Genomic DNA, 10404 nt, shown 5'->3' with positions numbered 1-10404 from the left:
TGTGAAAATGTAACTCTCTGTTAATTAACAAACAAATATATCCAGTATTCATGGATATGCATTTGTTATATATGGGGATAGTACCAAAGTGTGTATTTTTAACATTTACCTAATCTAATTAATCTTGAAAAAAAAAAAAAATACTCAATCCAAATTTAAATGCATTTTTGGTGGAGATCCTAAACAAAACAATTCTAACTAGGTTATTTTATAAGGTTATTCTATAATATCTACCTAGGTTTATTATGGGGACCATAAATACAATAAATCTAGGTTAAATGAAATCCTTTGGCATTAGTAAAAGTCATTTCCCTTCCAAGAAAAATAAATCAATCATACACCGCTTCTCACTCTGTTCTTTTTCCCCCCTCTCCTGATCTCTACCAACTTTCAGGATTATTTACAAAAAAAGAGTTCAAAAAACACAAGAAAAATCGTAGGCCGTCCAATATTTAGACCCAAAAAAGGGAATATTAATTTTTCATATTGCTTTGCAAGCAATCTTGGGAAAGTTACTACAGAGAAGAAAATAATTGCAAAAGGGGGGTTGAAGTTTTAGCCAATGAAATCTTTTCTTTATGATAATCCAAACAAAAACTTCACCCTGCTCTGCTTGTGAGTGATCCATAGAGAAACACTGAAAGGAGGGTACGTACGTATACATATGAGCAGGGAAAAACAAGAGGAAAAAGACAATCGCCATCATCAGGTCAAAAAAGCGAAACCTCCCCCACAGTACACCCTCATTATTCCAACAACAACATTAAAGAAAAAGAAAGGAGAGAAACATGACAAAATCAGACAAAAATTCCCACATAAAAAGAATACCAAAAAAAAAAACGAAAAACAAAACAAAACATTAATTAATGTTGTAGTCAAAACAAACGCATCTTTATTTAAGTTTCATCATTCATAAAGTAAAGCCAGCACACAAACAGTCTAAAACATTCTTTCTTCAACTAAGAGCAGCTGCAGACAAAGGAGGTGATCCGTTGCAAATTATCATAAATAAAATTAATTTACAAAACATATATTTGCATCCAAATTAATTATCATAAATAAATAAACACATAAATAAATTTAAAAGATATATATATATATATACCCAATCGACCGGCGGAGAAGCTGTTGCCGGAGATGGAAATGTGTGGCGACGGCAGAGGAATGGGTGGCTGGCAGTGAAAAAATGGTTGAGAAGAGGGAGGAGTTATGCGAGCTGCACGAGGGAGGAGGAAGAAAGAAGAGGGAAAAGGAAAGAAAATGAGCTGGCATGGGAATCCATGGCCATATCTAAATTCTTGGCGTGTGTAGCACGTCAAAAAAGGACTGACATGCCAATGTGGCACGTCAGAAAAATGTGACGCATCACATGTGACACGTCAATAAATTCTGACGTGTCACATGTGGCACGTCATAAAATTGCTGATTACTTAAACTCGTTACCTAACTTAATTATTACCATATATATATATATATAACCTAGCTAATTAATTATGGTAAGCTACTATAATTACTCTAAGTTAATTATTTAGTTAACTTACCATAATTAGTCCAGTTTTTAATTATAGTAATTACCATAATTAAAACACAGCTAATTCTATATGGTATTATAAGCGTACTTAATTATTTAATTGGTAGTTAAGTTTTATAAAACCTAGCTAGCTAGCTAGGTTCGAAGCTCGCTATGTATTTCAACTAACATATATACGTACCCTAACTAGCTATACATACATATATATATATATATATATGAAAGGATTAATTTGGAAGTAAAAATAATCAATGCATGTGAAGTTTTCGTATATTGTGAAAGACCTTAATATATATAAATTCGAAGTTGTACAAAATCAATGCATGTGGACGAAACAATAAAATTAATTACAATAATCATTAAACACATAGCAATTAAATTTTGTTATTAATTATTAATTGTTATGGATAGGAATGATTCAACACACCGGTATGGAGGAAATCTAGATTAAATTTAATGTGTCTTTTAAATGTTTATAAATACTTGACACTATTTTATATCGGCTGGAAGATATTTAAATATCTACATGCATGTCCAATTGTTATTAATCGTTAATTTTTGTTATAACTTTTTTTATCAAATTTTTGTTATTAATTGTTATTAATCGTTAATCATTAATTATTTTGTTATTAATTTTTATTAGTTGTTAATTTCTTTTTTTTTAAAAAAAAAAACACAATTTTTATTATTTTTTTTAATGTGTAAAAGAATGACACATCAATAAATATTGACGTGTAAAAATGATGCACTTCAATAAGTTATTGACGTGTTAAAATAACACATCAATATTTATTGACGTGCCATTTTGACACGTCAATATTTATTGATGTGTTATAGTTTAGCACGTCACTATATTAAATTATTTAAATTTAATTTTGTAAAAATTTAATTTAATTTAAATTTACCAAGGTGTCAATATTGACACGTTGCTATTTCTTCACGTGCCACTTTTGCCATGTCAATAATTATTGACGTGGCAAAAGTTGGGTTACTGTTTGTCACGTAAAAAACTATCCATTTTTTTATAGTGCTTATACCCTCCTAAACCCTAATCCAACACATGAAAATATCTTTTCATGAGAGCAAAAGTGGAAGAAAAAAAAATTCAAAATGGCACATAACTTGCACATGACCATTGACCGTCAATTTTAACTCATTTGACTGATGGAAGTGGGCTTTTTGTCATAAGATGGTAGTTTGATGGGGTAAGTGTCATAGTTGGTAGTTTATGGGGAAAAAGTGCCAAGGCACTGTAATTCATAGGAGTAAAAGGTAATTACCCCTAAATCTAAAAAAAATTGAAACGATGGCCAGCAGTGGGGTTGCCACTACTGGCCACCCAAAGCCTACCATAGGGTGGCTGGAATGTTAGAGAATATGTGAGCTTGTCCCATATTACTTTTGTATGAGAATCTCTCTTTCTTTGGCTTCTATATAACGAGGCCTCCTATGTACTATCAAATCACTCAATAAAAGCAAGATGTAGTTATAGGGCTTTAGTGTGTGGATGTAGGCATATTGCCCAACCACCTTAATCTTGTGTCTATTTCTCTTCTTTTGTTTATTATTTCCGTTTTATATTCTTCTCTTGTTTATTATTTTCATTTTATATTTCTGCATTATGGATTCTATCATGCAAGCCCCTGAGGGGATTAGGGGTGGCTCACAGGCCACCCCAAACCCCCCAACAGGGTGGCTCACGGCCACCCAAAAGGTGTTGGGGTGGCCTGCGATACTTGATAGACGTTTTTGAGCAATACTTCCTCTCATGTTTGAGTGCAACTGTGTCATCTTGACAATTCATGATATTTGCCTTTCCTATATGAATGCCACTTATACCTCCGTGGATTGTCATATGAGTTGCTGAGTTTCTTTCGAATTCTGTTTTTGAAACCTCAATTAGATTAACAAACAGTACCACTAAAGAGAGAAACCTCTGTTTAGGAATGCCCATCGTTTAGCTAATTTCTAATGCCCACTTTTTTTTTTTTTTTGGAAATACAACCAATCTGACTGCTAATTTAGGAAACATCTATTGTGTGTTATTTGTGTTTAGGTAATTTCTATCGATGTTAAGAAAAAAAAAAAAAAAATGAACAGGGTCTTCCACGTTGTCCATTTCTATGATGCAAAACACAACGACAATGTTTTTGTTTGTTTGTCTACTCTTTGGCATTAAATGTTTAGAAATTAAGTGTGTAGAAATTCAATTTGGTTTCATGAATTGAGATGAATTGCACTTAGTTTTTTGTTGTGCAAATTTATTGCAAAATATCACTCTTTATGATAGTTTGTTTGAACCGATTAACAATCAACAAAAAATAATATTTCATTAAAGTAGACAAATATTTGGAGTGGCGGTGCTCTCAGTTCACCCCAAAAATTTTTCCTCCCTCCCCCTATAGCTTCCGACTGCCGTCCACCCAGCAGCAACAGCCACAGCCCATCAGCAACAACACCCTAAGCCTCTCCCTCTCTCTTTCTCTCGGTAGTTGTTGTGACAAATACCCACCTAAATTAATAAGCGAATATTCGCTACGTTTTACTCGCAAGTGCATAAGATCAAAACGATAGTATAGTACGCAAATACGAGATCATTCCCACGAGGATTGGTGATTTTGTTTACAATTGATTTTCCAAAATAAAATAACAGAATTTTCACAAAATAAAATAATAAAGAACGAAAAGGTTAACAAAAGTGTTAGGGTTTTGACATCTACCACAAATCAGACTAATTAAGATAACAATATGCCAATGTTTCAATCATACCGGTATATTTAATGCTTGCCAACCTAAGAGCATGATATCTACTCCTTAAGCTATTGATCTCTCTAAGCAACGAATTAGGTATGATATTTACTCTAATTCTTTTTTTTTTTCTTAAGGATTTAACATGGTATCTACTAAGTTGTTCTTTAAGAAAGCATAAATCTATGAAAATCGACAAACACATGAAGCCTAGGGCATGGTATCTACTTCCGATTCTCCATGTTAATTACCTCAAGAACCCGTGATGAGATTCTTTTGTCACTTTATTAAGCCCAGGACTCGGTCATCCAAATTGACTTAAATAACACGTCCAAACACATAAATACGATGATGAGGCACATTCATATGAGGAATTCAATTAACCATAAAATAATCAATTTAAATATACCAAAATATGATTGTCACAAATGTGCCAATATTGAAATCCTAAACAGACATGATTAGGGCTTGAATCTAGCCCCTAACAAAACGTTTAGCTACACATGCGTTAGATGCTAATCATCCTAACAAAAAAATAAAAAGGAAAAGGAAAAACCTGAAACCGCTTCATGAAGTAGCTTCCAATTCTTCTCTCCAAGATTGTGTCTATTTTTTCTCAATGTTTAGAGGTCTATTTATAGGCTTAGGAAAACCCTAGAAGTCCTAGAAATCCTAATAAAACCATAGGTCAGTCTCCTAATCCAAAAAAGAGACTAAAAACCCAATCTAAAGTGAAAAAGGTCTTCTGCCGCATCTGGGCACTCGAGTGTGCTCGATCCCAAGTTGGTGCGCTCGATCGGATGGCTGCGCTCAATCCTAGCCATGATGTGCTCGAGTGTAGTGCGCTTGAGCCTGGCTGATTGTACGTTTGAGAGCTGATCGATCCTTGCTCTTGTGCATGTGATCGATCCCAAGGCTCTAGATTTTGCCAAAAAGGCCTTTTTGGCTCGAAAGTTTCCAAAAACGCTTCATTTTCTTCAAAAACCTAAAAACTACATGAAAACACAAAAACAAAACAAAGCATCACACAATAACAAGACTAAGAGACTAACATAAGTAAATTAAAGAGCTCAAATATGTATATTTTAGCTCTTATCACACATCCAAACTTACATATTGCTAGTCCCTTAGCAATACGAAACTAAAAACAAAAAGAACATAAAACAAAAACGACTCTATTTCCACTTTCGTAGGAAACACGATTGCATTTAGCATATACAACAAGCCTTTTAAATCACTTGGCATCCCTAGTAGGACGAGTGAAGTCTCGTGAGGGTTTAACAGAAATGTTACCTACAAACATTATGTAAAGTTCATATTATCCAAAAGATTAAGGTATCACTCAAAACCATGATTTTCATTCATTAGTAAGCTTAAAAAGATAAACTTCTTCTTCAAAATAAATTGGAATTCCAAAGTCTAATCACTTACAAAAGACAGGCTAAGGCATCACAAGTTCAAAACAATGTAAGGTGAACTAGCACATAAATATGAAGCTTCTAATTATTTCAAATGTGCAATGTCTCAATATCTCAAAGTTCACTGAGATTCCAATTGGAATAAATAACCAAGGCATAACTTTCTTTTATTTCTTTTTGGTCAGGCTCTGCAATGTTTAGTTCCCTTAAGCTTTCTAATTGACCCATTTAACAAGCATTTAGCCAATGACTCGCAAACATGATGGTTTTAGGGCATTAGGTATAAAGACACCCCTAAGGACTTACTAACTCGAGCAAAAAGGGCTACGAAACTAAACTAGCCATGACACTTAACCAAATCAAAATTCTCACCTTTTAACGCGAACACTCATTGCTTAATGAGGCAAGAGGTCCAGTTACTTAGTGAAAATCTCTCACTGATTAATTTCTTTTCTTTTCTTCTTTTATATGCCAAAGTATTCATCCAACAAGTCATCCAGCTTTACTCAAGACATTGAAAACATACACATCTAGCTCACATGTCATACCTCACAAATGATATGCTAGTGTGCTTGTGTCAAATTAAATCAAACAGGTGAATTCTCAATTGCCTAAAGTAAATAACCAAGCTTAGAAACTCTATCATCAGGTCAAGTGTTCGAAATTTTAAACTCACCAATGAAAATCAAATCATAATTTTTCAGATCAACCAAAGTCTCAAGACAAACATGAACATGCATTTTTCAAAACTTATAAAAAAAAAAAAAAAAAAGGGACAAAAGTGTCTGTAAATTGTCGCCCATACCCCCAAACTTAAAATTACACATTGCCTTCAATGTGTAGATAACATGGAAAAATCTTACCAGGGAGATGGGAAAACTGGCTGGAACAAGTATGGCTCATAGCATACCCCCAAACTTGAATGTAAGCACACTTGTCCCTGAAAAACAACTACTAAAATAACAAAGGAAAACAAAAAGAAATAAAAATAACCAATAGAAAAAAAATAAAATAGAAAGTAAAAAGGATATGATATGATATGGGTTTCCTCCCATCAGAGCTAAGTTTAACATCTTCAGCAAGATTGAAGTCGCCCTTTAGTTTAAACTTGAAGCACCAGTCTTTTCTTCTCTTAGACCAAAGAGAATGAATTTCTCCTACCGTTGGGTGATTCCAAATGTCCACATATCGGGGTAGATCACTCTGAGTATTCTCAATCATTTTCTCATCTGGAAGGGAATCATGAACTGGAATAACATGAGAAGAATACTCAAGAGGTTTTTCTACCTCGATGGTCTCTTTTTGCTCATCTAAAAGCTCTAACTAACTGCTCTCCTGACCCCTTGGTAATTCGGTAATAGGAGTTGGTGTTGAAGAAGCCTCAAGGAAGTGCCCTGTTTCCATGATGTCATTAGTAACATCCTCAAATTCTGGCTCAATATTTTGCCTTGTAAAACTGTGAGTGAGGGTAGTGGGACTATGATGGATCTGAAAAACTTTCTCAATAGCACCTTGAATTAGATAGACACTAAAACAATCCAAATTATCTTGGGGTAATTTCAATGCATAAAAAATTTTGAACTCTATTTTCTCCCCATTCACCTTCATACTTATAGTACCCCTTTTCACACAAATTTTTGTATCAGCAATCCTCATAAAGGGTCTTCCCAAGATAATAGGAAAGGGCAAAAGCATAGGGAATTCTTCCATATCTAACACAATGAAATTAGTAGGTAAGATAAATTGATCTACCTTAACCAAGACATCCTCCAAGATACCTCTCGGTCTTCTAATGCATTTGTCTGCCAATTGTAAGGTGATTGAGGTTAGTTGTAGCTCCCCCAAACCCAATGTCACATACACAGTGTATGGCATCAGATTGATACCAGCTCCTAGATCAAATAATGCACGCTCAAAAAGCTGATCACCTATCCTGCAAGGAATAGTGAAATTGCCTGGATCTTTCAGCTCGGGTGGCAACTTCCTTAACAGCACCGCACTTACCTCTTGTGTCAAAAACACTTTTTCATGCTCCTGAAACTTCCTTTTTTGAGTGCAATAGTCCTTTAAAAATTTAGCATAAGCAGAAATTTGCTGAATTGCATCTAATAAAGGAATGTTTATTTCAACTTTTCTCAAAGTTTTAAAAATATCCAAAAGTTGCTTTTCTTTCTTTGATTTTACTAACCTCTGAGTGAAGAGTGGTGCATTTACCTTCTCATTTTCACTTACCTTGGAAGTCATGGCTTTAGCTTGTATTGTATCAGCAGTCCCTACCTTGTTATCAACACTCTTACCACTTCTGAGGGTTGTTACAACCTTTAGTTGGTCGTGACCTTTTGGATTAGGTATTGTTTAGACTGGAAATTCATCCCTCTCTCTTTCGCTCAGCTCTTTGGCCATCTGCCCCACTTGTGCCTCCAATCTCTGAATGTCTTGATTGGTTGTTGCTTCCAATTCCTGAATGGTCTGACTAGTCTGAGCATTTGTCTGCTTCTGCGCAGTCAAGAACTGGATCATGGCATCTTCAAGGTCATTATTTTCCAGCTCCTGCTTTGGTTTGACCACTTGTGGCAGAGGGTCACTATTTTAGTCCACATAGTTTGCTGGCTCCTGATCTACAAATGATAACATGGGACAAGTCTCAGTGGTGTGGTCAAAATGGGAACATACTGCACATACCTTGGCTTGTGCCACTCATTGAACGGGAGCAATGCTATGAGTTGCCATGGCTTTCACTAGCATATCTAACTTCCTTTCCATGGTTGCCACTCGAGTCTAGACTCCACAATTTGTTCTCTCTTCATGTATTCCCTTTCCTTTGAGTCCTTGTCTCCTTCTAGATGAGAATTATTGGGAGTTCTCACTTAAGGTCTCAAAGAGTTCTTCAGCTTCCTCACTGGTTTTCTCCATCAACATGCCGCCACAAGCTAAATCTACAAGACATTGTTGACATCATTTAAACCTTCATAGAATTCCAGTACCTGATCTTCTTGAGATATGTTGTGATGTGGGCATTTGAGAAGTAGCTCATTAAAGTGCTCTCATGCTTCAAAGAAAAGTCTGTCTTTTTGTTAAAACGTTAGAATCTCCATTCTAAGTTACCTTGTCTTTTGAGCTAGGAAGAACTTCTTTAAGAATTTTGTGGTCAAGTCCTCCTAGTTGTGAATAGAACCTACAGCCAAAGAATTGAACCATATCTTAACATTATCTTTTAAAGAAAAAGGAAAGAGGATTAACCTGATTCGTTCTGGAGTTAAACCCTGGATACTTTGAATCCTATAGAGATCAACAAAATCCCGAATATGCAGATATGGGTCTTCTGTCGGTGTGCCTCTATAGTGTGGAACCAAATTGAGCAGATGTGGAGATAATTTGTAATTGCTCTGCACAATAGGTGTTGTGCCAAATACCCACAAAAATTAATAAGCGAATACTCAGTACATTCTATTCGCAAGTGCACAATATCAAGTGATAGTATAGCAGGCAAATATGAGATCATTCTCACGAGGATTGGTAAATTATGCTTAGAATTGATTTCCTATTTAATAACAAATTGTCATGAATATAGTTGAAATAAAGGAATAAAATAAAAGATAAACTAAGACTAACAAGGATTAGGGCTTTGAAATCCACCATTAATTAGACTAATTGAGATAACAATACGCCAATATTCCAATCAAACGGTATATTTAATGCTTATCAACCTAAGGGCATGGTATCTACACCTTAAGCTATTGATTTTCCTAAGCAACAAATTAGGCATGGTATCTACTCTAATTCTTTTCATCCCCAAAGGATTTAGCATGGTATCTACTCTAATTCTTTTCTTCCCCAAAGGATTTAGCATGGTATCTACTAAGTTGTTCTTTAGGGAAGTATAACTCTATCGAAATCGACAAACACATGAAGCCTAGGGCATAGTATCTACTCCTAGTTCCTCATGTTGATTAAGACAAGAACCCGTGATGAGGTTCTTTTGTCACTTTATTAAACCCAAGACTCGGTCATCTAAATTGACTTAACTAACAAATACATACGATATGCACATGAGGAATTCAATAAACCAGAAATCAATCAATTAAAATACCAAAATATGTTTGAAACAAAGGTGTAATTGAAATCCTAAAAAGACATGAATAGGGCTTCAATTTACCCCTAATTAAAATATAATACATAACAAAATAAAAGGTGGAAGAGAAGAAAAACCTAAACTCCTCTTGATATAGCCTTCAGTTCTTTTCCAAAGCTTGTGCCTTTTTCTCCACACCTTTTCCTAAAGGCTTAGAGGCCTATTTATAGGCTTAGGAAAGACCTAGAAACCCTATAAATCCTAGTACAATCGTAGGTCAGTCTAGCAATCCAACTAGGAGACAGGAAACCGAAGCTGAGGTGGAAAAGGACACTTTCTGCATCTGGGCCGCACGAGTGCGCTCGATCACATGCCTGCGATTGATCCTTATACTAGGCGCTCGCACCTACTTGATATGTGATCGAGCACTGGTGCGCTCGATCCTGGCTGTCTTGTGCTCGAGCGCAGCTCGAGCCTAGATTGTAGGGGTGTCAAAAATTACAGGAAAACCGGAACCGAATCCGGGAAACCGGGAAACCAGGGTCCTGGCTCCGGTTCCGGTTTGAAAAATTCAAAAACCGGGTACCCCGGTTCCGGTACCCGGTTTTTCGTACCCGATGTTTACCAGGAATACC

General features: G+C 35.4%; 1 non-coding gene across 1 annotated transcript; it reads left to right on the top strand.

The window, feature by feature from the left end:
- Positions 1 to 8697: 8697 nt before the first annotated feature.
- LOC132188875 (small nucleolar RNA R71) lies at positions 8698 to 8801 on the top strand. Its single transcript, XR_009440935.1, has one exon. It is a non-coding gene; the product is annotated as a small nucleolar RNA R71 (small nucleolar RNA).
- The last annotated feature ends 1603 nt before the right edge of the window (positions 8802 to 10404 follow it).

Source organism: Corylus avellana, chromosome ca7 (assembly GCF_901000735.1).
Source record: "Corylus avellana chromosome ca7, CavTom2PMs-1.0".
NCBI classification, from domain to species: Eukaryota; Viridiplantae; Streptophyta; class Magnoliopsida; order Fagales; family Betulaceae; genus Corylus; species Corylus avellana.
Note: the sequence above shows the minus strand (reverse complement) of the source record. Positions and strands in the feature narration are given on the sequence as shown.